General features: G+C 37.4%; 1 long non-coding RNA gene across 1 annotated transcript in view; it reads left to right on the forward strand.

Annotated features, from left to right (window-relative positions):
* The window catches only part of LOC135411841 (uncharacterized), a 31,773-nt gene extending 26,443 nt beyond the window's left edge, over nucleotides 1-5,330 (forward strand). The window contains exon 4 of the long non-coding RNA XR_010429347.1: nucleotides 5,059-5,330. This is a non-coding gene — a long non-coding RNA (uncharacterized LOC135411841). The remainder of the gene's footprint in view (nucleotides 1-5,058) is intronic.
* The last annotated feature ends 5,165 nt before the right edge of the window (nucleotides 5,331-10,495 follow it).

Below are 10,495 nucleotides of genomic sequence, written 5' to 3' on the forward strand. Positions count from 1 at the left end.
AATGAACCAAATCTTGGTTTCCTTCAGCTGCCTCTGACCTCTCCCTGCCTTTCTGTCAAGGCTTTTTCAGTCCACAGTACTCTCACAGCACTTGTATTCTTCATAGCTAAGCCAAGCTTGCTTATATATAAAAATGAACTGTAGTGCAATGCAATATACAATTTTATTGCTATTTTCTAAAATAAATTACTCACAAATATGGAGGGTTTTTTGCACTGTTTGATTAGTACGAATCAGGAAATGTTAACTCTCAAAGAAGTAAGAGGTGAGCCACGTTTTTGTTCTGTATCTTCTGTATCTTCATAAAACGAAATCCCACTTTCTCTAAAGCAGACTGAACTTGAATTTTACTGAAGGGTTCTTGGTTTTTGTAGAATTTATGCTCTGAGATTCCTGTTGCAGAAGCAGTCCACTATAAACAAAGGTTTTATTACCGTGAAGAGAAAGGCTATAATCTCTCGTGTCTCTTGTTATCTACTCAGAGTTAAATTGTTACAGTCCCTGCTCCACAGTGAGGAAAATTAGTTACCTCTTGCTGGTGACAGTTTTCCTCATAAGAACAGATTCAAGATTTCCTATGGATTTGTTTCTTTGTTTTGACATCTAATAAGGGGTGAATTTCATTGCAGTGGAAACACAAACGGGAGACGTCTCCTCTACTTGGCTTGTCCTCATCCTGGTCTCCGAGCATGTCAGAAGTGAGCATCTTTGAACTTTTGCCCTTTGTTAAGTTTGGTAGAAATTGGTCTCTGTGTTCAAATACTTTCAAGGATAGATACATAGATGAACACAAAGAAACAAGATCACATAAGCCTCTTCCTCTGAAAATGAAGCTGAGAAATGGATGAATCTTGATGCAAAGGAAAAGCCCACTCTTAGATACTGATCCGTAAGACTGGAATAATCCTAATGGCAATGTGGTGATTATTATGAAAGCACTGAGAGGAAGGAACTGACTATCTAAAGAGGAGAAATCTGAGGATGGGCTAGTCCATGGTGCAAAGCATGATGTGAGAGAAAGGCAAATGATAAGTGGATGATAGTATAATTTCCTTCATTCTTTGGTAGACTTTCACAAAAAGACTAAACATAGTGAGAGAGATTCTTCTGAGACTGGATCTCTCCCACTCTTTCTTTCTTATGAAGAAAGTGAAAATGACACTTTCTCTATTTAGTCTTCTCAAATCACTTCAGATTACCTATATATCTGTGTGTGTGTGGCTTTTGGGGTAAGTGATACCTGCCCACGCACACCGATATATGCATATGCACAGTCAGACTTACATGCAGGCGTGAGGTATGTTTTTCTATGCCAAATATTGTCAGTGACAGATTGCCATTAAAGACTGACAAAGCAAAATGATGATGAACAGCAACAAGGAATATGTTGGCTCATTCTCTTTTAAGCTAAGGTGTTTGATGTTTTGCAGATTTTCAGTTTGTATTTTTATTGATTTTTTCATTACTAATAACGCTGAATTCAACACAGTTTTCAGGTATATATTTAATAAGATATCCTTGTGATATTCTCACTATAGTACCAGGCATAGTATGGAACTAAAGAACCTTATTTTTTAAAACATGTCCAATCATGTGAAATTAGCACCTAAGAACCAAATTTGATTTGTTGTTCATGATCGGAGGAAGCTGAATGGTGAGATGAACTCTTATCCCTAATAAATTCATCTCAAATTGCCTTCATCTGGATTCTGTTTAAGTTTTCTTAAAAAAAGGTCTCCAGATGAATATCTGTAAGTCCTGGGAGAGAAAAGTCAAATTTTAAATCTTCATAATGTAATAGTTTAATATAAACTAGAAAGATACACCTAACTTTTTCCATACAAGGTTACCAGACATTGTTCTTCATATAGAATCATCAGTACTACTGGGAGACTGCTTTCTGTTTTCTTTTGTTCTTTTTTCCTCAGACAACAAGGTCATTACTCCCTGGCATCTAATTCAGTCTCTCTTATTTCCAATTCTGACCCAGAAACTGCATTTTATTGCCAGATTATTAGTATGATTTTGGTCTCTTTTAGTTGCAGTAAATTTTGCAAAAAGAACCAATTCAAGAAAAGGAGCAGATGGAAGTTTTTGACATTCCATGCTGGTTTGGTGATACCTGGATGTTTCTAAAAATTAATTGTTTTTATTGAAGTTGTAATGAAATTGTAGGATAGACCTAATGAGCCATTCTTGACAGATAGCCATCTACTGGAAATTTGCCAGAGCTTTTACCAGTTTATTTATCTGATGGACTCCAGCTTTGCCTTCACTTTGGAGCACAAAAACAGTAGTAGTAAAAAAGTAGTCCAAAACAATGGACTACTGGAAGGTGAGGATCTATTCCCGCTTCCAGAAAATTGTGAACTTTCTTTTCTATGAGGGAAAAAAGGAATAATTTAAAATACATCTAAATCCCCCTTTTTTTTTTTTTTTGGTTATGCTCCGTTAAGTGTATTTAGTCCTTCTTAGACTGACATTAGCTTGTTCCTTTAAACTCAGTAGTTCCTCTGTCTGACATACAGTGAACAAATACAAAGTAAATATTTATATAGAAAGAACGGTTTGCATACATAAACTTCTGTTTTGTCTTCTCAAAGTCAGAGTGTAATGAGGGACAGCTGCTCCCTAAAGAACAGGGAGTTGAGGGGGGCACCAGCCCAGGCAATGTCTTCACTGATGGATCTATCTCACAGGGTCTGAGAATGGTGGGACAGGGCTGGGTGCTGGTTACAAGGTCCATCCAGACGTGGCAAGTAGTGGGCCAGGTCCAGGATCTAGAAAGGAAGTCAGATTAGGAACAGAAGGAGGCAGGGCCAGAATCAGGACAGCTAACACAGCTACTACACACAGCTGAGGGTCTAACTCAGAAAGAAGTTACCTACATCATGGGAGCTGGGCTTATCCAGCATGCTGGGACAGACACAGGATACTTGTATTCCTGTCATATTGCTGAGTCAGGTGCTGATGACTCCAGGCTGAGCAGAAATGGAACTCCTGGACCTGTGGGCAGAGAATAAACCTGCCCTTGATCTATGTTAGGAGACTGTAAAGCCTTTTGGGATCAGATCTGTAGAGCTGGTGCCCAGAACCTGATATCCAAACTGTTGATGTATGAGGGGATTTCACATCAGACAAGGTGTAGTTTCTATGTGTGAACTGCTCATGCTTTAGTAGTTAGAGCACAGGTTCTGCACTTGTGGAGCTCATCTCCCATTTTAATATCACTTGAAAGATGTCCTGTTCCTGTGTTTTGAGTCTGCTTTGCTTTGAGAACTGAAGTATGGTAAGTGGGTACAATCTGGAGATTTGCTTAAAAAATACACTCTTGATTTAAACTAAAATGCTAAAGTAGACCACTCAAATCCTTCTTCAGCTTTATCCTAAAGAGTTTTATCTCTGCCAATTTCCTCACGAAGGAGAACCGATAAGGTTTGAGCATTTTCTCCAGCTTCTCTTATCTCCACATTACCTCTCTTATTCAAACTTCAGAAATACCATAGAAAAGCACCCAGAAAACACTAATGCAATCTCTGAGACCTCTGGTGCTGCTCAGACAATGTTAGGCTGAAAAGTAATTCCCTTTGGTATAAATATGTCCAACAGACAAACCAATTTAGAAACAGAGGGAAGCGGAAGTGCTTAACAATGATGAAATAAGGCAAAGTCAGGAGAGACACAAATGATGTCTATTCTTTGCTAAAGGTCAGAAAGGCTGCCACCTTTGAACCTTTTAGCTCAGACTTCAAGCTTAAAAAGCAAAGAGTCATGCACAATGGGCCTCTGAGGGTTTTAAATTCTGTGAGTCTCCTGAAGTTTATGTTGAACTTCAAAGGCTGAGGTAAGGCGTTATCCTGTTTACTTGGCATGTCTCTGCCAGACCTGCAATCTGACGGTGATCCATCTGGGTGGGTTGTTTTGCAGGCAGACTAACTAACTAATCTTTTCAATCTCTCTGTAATTTATCTGAGTCAGAATGAACTTCATGAGTTTGGCCCAGAAACAAGGCAAAGATTTGGGCCAGCTTCTTCTACTGCAGGCAGTGGCTCACCTTTCCTTATTTGCAACCTATGAATTTATTAATTATCCAAATATAAGAAGTGACCTTCTGTGACAGATGGTGAATCATGTCTTACTTCCAGTGCATAAATTAACATTTTAAAAGGCTTTTTAAAACGCTGTTGACTTTAGCAAGTGAAACATAATAACAAGGATTTGCTGGTCTGATGCTGTAAGTTTGGATACATTGAAAATTCATTATCTGAGGAAAAATCTAGTATTATAGTGCCAGTAACAAGGACATTGCAAGCTGTCTTTTGTTTTAGAATGATGTACAGTTTATGATGTTGAAACTGCCATCGCAGAGAAGTTACAATGATTTGCCTTAAAGATTATTGATGAATCCTGACTCTAGAGGAAATAATTTCTCTCACACAGCTTGTCGGAAGTCAGTTCTCTTTGCATTTGTTTTCATCAGGAAGGGTATTTTCTAGCCTCAAAATTTTGATCTAGAACCTCCTAAATCCCACATCTTTGATTTAATAAAAAAATAAATTTTCCCATTAATTTGGACATAAAGGGGTTACTTACACTATCTTTCAGCCTATTTTTTTTCATGTCATGTTTAAGCAATATTACCAAAATATGGTAACACTCAATGCCCTAGAAAAAATGTCGATAATTAGGGGGAGCTTAAGTTACATATCTAAGCATGACTGTGAAGTAGAGGATCCAGTAAACAAATGTAAATATAAATGTAAATGTAAGTGTAAATGCCTTGCAGCATTTTCTCTCCCTCTGAAAGAAAGTTGCCTTTGCACAATAAGAGCAATACACACAGACTGAACCCTAAGCAGCTATTCAAACCATAGGGCACAAGTGTTATATATAGCTACTATAGGTTTTTTATGTCTTTTTTCCATTTATATCATATGTGGGATAGTGCTCATCATTGTCATCTCTCACACTGAAACAGCAGCCTGCTAAATTTGAACATCAGTGAGAACAGAGAACAACTAAATGCACATTCTTGCCCTTCCTTCGCTTCTTTTCCAGCTGCAGGTGGGAGGATCTTTCTCTTGGATACGGAGAAGTTGCTTGATGAGATTTGGATTCTTTTTCTTCAACTGAAACTACTTCTTTGTATGAGACACTGAGATACTTTCATGAAATGGTGATATGTGAAGACTGGAAGAAGCACAGAGGATGTTAAGTATTGTTATATTTAAATAAAGCAACTCAGAAAAAAAAATGTATTTGCATGAATGTAAAACTATTCAGCCTCTCTCTTCATCCCACATCCAAAGTAAGAAAATTCAAATTCTAACAAAGAGCTAAGAGATCTCATTAAATTGCAGAGCAAGAAATCCCAGTAGAATTGGAGTACATTGTACATTGTGTATAAGATGTGGAGAACTCAAGAAATCCTCATAAATTCTTGCATTCCTTTTCCTCTGTAGAAGTGCACCCTTGCCAAGGTGTCAGCATGCTGAAGAGGAAAGGACAAGATCTGACCTAAGGCAAATCTGTACTGTCATTAGTAAACATGAAGTAATGACAGAATATGTACAGACTTTTGTGGATTACAGTGTAATTACACTAAGCAGATCTAAAAGTAATTGGTAACTGCAGTGCTGTTTAGAAGACAAAAAAGCCATATATTCATCTCATAATCACACAGATCCCACATGAAAATTAATTACCACATAATTATATGATCAGTATGTACCATGTTCAAACAGTATTTGTGCCCCTTTAATTTGAAGTGGCACTTTATTTTAAAATATTAAATTACTAAACCTCCTGTGACTGTGATTTAAATCTAGAGTAGTAATCTCTGTGTGTGGTAAAGCATGTAAGAAAAAAAGTCACTGAATGCTGAATGACCCAGTTCACTTTTTACATGCACTAGGAAAAAAATTAATTCTGGCTGATGGAATTTCAGTGTCCCTCTTTTGGATTATTTTTTCATGTGCTCTTTATAAAATTCCTGTTTTGACAGAGCTCTTTAAAATATTTCTGTTTTAACAGACCTAGAAGTTTAATCTAGCCTAGTTCAAGACAGCATTTTAGCACGTTCTCAAACCCAGCTAATCTGGTTGAAGACAGGAGTTTTAAATCATACTTTAAGGTTAGGGCAGGATTCAGTGCTGTGTTGCACAGAAGTAAGTCATGGCTCTGAGCTTATGTTCTCTCAGAGGTAGGGCAGTGATTTTCAGCAGTGTTGGCAAAATTTAATATGCTGCTCTAAAAAGGCAGTTCAGGTTTTGACCAACCCTGGGTTACTCCTGCCAGAGGAACAAGAGAAACAGAAGAAAGGAGACAGAGATGGATAAGGAGCCAAGGGAGGAATCCTGAGGAAACCGGCTTGCTATTTCAGTTGTGACAAGAGGAATGGCAATGGCAGAGCACAAGGTTCAAAGCTTTTATGGGGATTGGAGCACCAAGCAGTGGCCTTCACATTTCAGCCTGTCCTGGGTGGCAGCAGCAAAGAAAGTTGATTTTCTCAGGGGTCTGAAATAGTTATCATGGACAGTGAGCCATATCCAGCTCATTCTCCTCAGCAGTGTGCTGCCTGGGGCATCTGCCTGCTTTGGGTCTTGAGTGTGCTCTGTTTGCTTGAAATGAGGGATATTTTTGCCTCACATTGGAACAGTACAGTTGCTTTGTACATGAGATCCTGGGTGGTGGCCTGTTATCCTGTCTCAGCATTGGAAAGCAGAGATTGCTTTTGGGGTTGAGAGTTAAAACTAGGCTCTGTTATTTTCAGTTGTCATTGAAATCTAATTGCTGTGGGAATTTGTTTATGATAACAATATCTGGCCTATACTAATTTATCTGATACCATCAGCTATCACTGATATTTGCAAGTTGATAATATCCAATCTTTCATTGACACTTTGGGTCATAGGACAGAAAGACTTTGCCTGCCCCGTAGAAAACCTTGAAAGTTAATACAATAGCAGCACAGAGCAAATAATTGACTTGGATCAAATAAAAGCTAATGAACTTAAGTGGAAAAGCCTGTAACATATTATCTCTGAAACTTTATATGACTACCTCCTGATCACTGACTGTTTTCATACCTAGTTACAAGCGGCATATTCCATCAGCGCTTGGCATTTATGAACACTTGCATAACGCTCCACACAGATGAAATTTTGATGACTGCACACAATGCAAGGCAGTAGAGAATGAGGAGGGTGCTCTTCCAGAATCCTGAAGCACAAATGCAAATGTTCATCACTGATTATTCCTTTAAGACAACGTATCTTTGCTGACCTCTGTTTGAAATCTACATCATCCAGAGATCCTGGAGGGCAAGTGTAAGATGTACAGAAAATACAAACCAAGATCTGTGTGATATGGCTGGCTATTCCTAAACCCTCTTGATATTTGGGAGCTGAAATTCCAGGTCTTGACCTGAAATCTTCTACTTTCAATAACTGCAAAATCAAAGGCTAGGGGACTGCCATTTTCCAGAGCCAGCTAGAAGTAGCATAATCCCTGAAGCTCCATCTTAGCATAGGTCACTGAATATTTTGCTGTTTTTAACTTGTACTTTTCTTAATTGTCTCTTTTTCTTGGACACGTTTTTTGAGCATTTTTTACAGTTTGATTGTAGATTATAGAAGTAGCTATGTGAATGGTATTACTCATCATCCTTTGATTAGTTTATGAAGACATCTATGCAAGTACATGGGTAGGTCCATCATTTTTGTGCTGACAGCATGAAAGGAGGTACAGTGCTGGGCAAGAAAGCTAAACTTTGTATGGATATTCAAGGTTTCATATTTTTTTAGAAAAGAAAGAATGAAAGACATCCCCTCCCAAGCAATTTTGAATGTATAAATACAGAATGTATTTTACCCTTTACTTTTTCAACTCAGAGTCTTGAAATCTCCACATTCAATGTTCTCCTGTCAAATGAGATTAATTATTCATGCTTATAACTAACAAGCATGGTGGATCAAATCCTGATATAAATCAATAATTTTGCTCAAGTTAGACCAAAATTAATTGATTTTGCTTACTGCTTGTGGTCACAAACTCTCCTAGCTCTCAGTGAGGGATTTGTTTAAATTAGGCTTGTTGTGTGTCCTCTCCTTTGCCTTTCACCATTTTAATAATTCTCTGCTCTGAAATTCTAAGTTACCAAGCCACTAATTTCTTCTGCCTTTCTACATTGACCAAAAGAATGTTATGTTTAAAAAAACAAAATGCCAATCATTAATCATCAACAGAATGAGAAAATGGCTCCAATTAGCTCTAACCATGAGCAGTGAGTGGGATAGAATGAGCTATTTAAAATTACATTGTGGCTTTTAAATATAAACACTTGTTTACTCAAAAAATACTTTTGAATTTATCAGAATGACAGTTTCTTTATAAGTTCTTACACTTGGGAAATTATTTGTTTGCTTTGTTCTATTTATCACAAGGTGATCAAGGGTTAGAAGCTGTCCACACTTTTGTTTTCTGAGTGAAGTTTTAGAAGACCATATAAAATATTCAGTTACGGTAGTCATATTTGTCCTCTAATTGTACTGATAGAAATCCAGAGAGATTGTTTATTGAGAAGTTACTGTAGATTTACAGCAGTACAAAGAGCAGAACTGAAAGTAAGATGGTGCTTCTGTATTTGTATGTCTAGGCGAAGGCATTTATCAAATGGCATACAGTATGAACCAGAACATTCACATACTAATAGCGAGCTAAAAGATGTGGAACTCTTTCTACTTTTAAGTATTTTGCTGTTTATCAGAGCTCAACTCGGTTGCTTATCTTTAATATTAGAATAATATTGAATAATTTTGAAGCATATATCCCATTTTCAAATTATCAGTTCAAATGTGTTGGGATTTAACTGCAGCCAGCAACCAAGTCCCACACAGCTGCTTACTCACTCACTCATAGTGGGATGGAGGAAAAAATCAGAAGAGTAAAAGCAAGAGAACTTGTGGGATGAGGTAAAACCTGTTTGACAGGTAAAGCAAAATCTGCACATTCAAACAAATCAAAATGGGGAATTCATTCGTCACTTTCCATGGGCAGGTAGCTGTTCAGACATCCCCAGGAAAGCAGGGCTCCATCATTTGTAACAACTGCTTGGGAATTAAAACTCCATCACTCTGGAGGTCTCCTACTTCTTCCTCCTTCCCCCAACTTTATATGCTGAGCATGACTCCTTATGGTACCCTATGCTAGCTGCTACGAAAAAAGTTGACCCCATTCCAGCCAAAACAAGCAAAAAATGAAATTTGATTAAGCATATAGGTAGGGACAAGTTAGAAATGAAGACAGGTATATATTTTGGTATTCTTGATTGATTAAATCCATACTTGTGAAAGTGAAACAATCTGATATAATCTATTATTCATGCATTAAAATGACCATACTATACGGAATTGATATGGGATGCTTGATGAAACCCTTATAAAAAGTGAACAACAGGAAGTGGTGTGCTTTTTCAAGATCTTATACAGGCTTTTTTTTTGCAGTAACATACAACATTTTTCCATTGAAGTTTTTTTGCCTGTGTTCTCTAATACTTGCTAAGGCACCTACACAAACTGACAGGCTTTCCAGACAGAGCTAGACTTTAAGGGCAATTACTGTTGCTGAGTACCTGAAACCAGGACACTTAGATAGTCATAATTCTTAATGTTAAGGCTAATATTAGGATTGAAAAACTTTGGTTACTGTCTTTTGGAATGAAAATCGAGGATTATGTTCCCAGTTTTGCTTGGTTTCTATATTTTCTCATCTAGACTTTCTGAGCATAGGAACTGCAGGTCATAAAAATACTGTCTGCAGAGACAAAGTCTACATAATTTGCGAGAAGGTGGCACAGCTACTGCCAGTACTGATGCTTCTTAAAACTTTAAACAAAAGCACAGCAACAGAATTAAATCAGACGTGAAGGTAATATTAATACTAGGGAAAACTGTATATGCAGTGACACTCAGGATGACAGTGTCACCAAAGATTGTGCTCTCATCTGTAATAGAAACTTCCCACAGTTATTAACCTAATAATCATATTAAGGGCTGTATTTGCAGAGCACTTTGATACTCAAAGCTTTGTCCTTGTGGGACATACTGCTCCACAGACAGGAAATGTAAAACACTTTTATGGTGCAGCATAAGGAGTCAGCATGAAACTGCACCTTTCATCTCCAAAACACTCAATAAACAAAGGCAGACACTGTAAATATCACTACCTCTATTTCTATAGCTGAGGAGAATATAATTTAGTTTCACACTGTCATGAATCATTCTGAGCAATTTCAGGACTGCTCAATTTCTTTGCTCTTGACAAAAATAAGATAGTGATGTACAGATTACTATTGCAGCCTCTCAAACATAATTATTTCAAGCTACAGATTATTTCAAGATACAGTCTGTTTACATCAGATAATTCGTGTGTATACAAAAAACCTGTGAAGGTAGGACAGCACATGTATTATGTGTTATTCATGCACATGTAAAAC

The sequence above is a fragment of the Pseudopipra pipra genome, chromosome 3, assembly GCF_036250125.1.
Source record: "Pseudopipra pipra isolate bDixPip1 chromosome 3, bDixPip1.hap1, whole genome shotgun sequence".
NCBI lineage: Eukaryota > Metazoa > Chordata > Aves > Passeriformes > Pipridae > Pseudopipra > Pseudopipra pipra.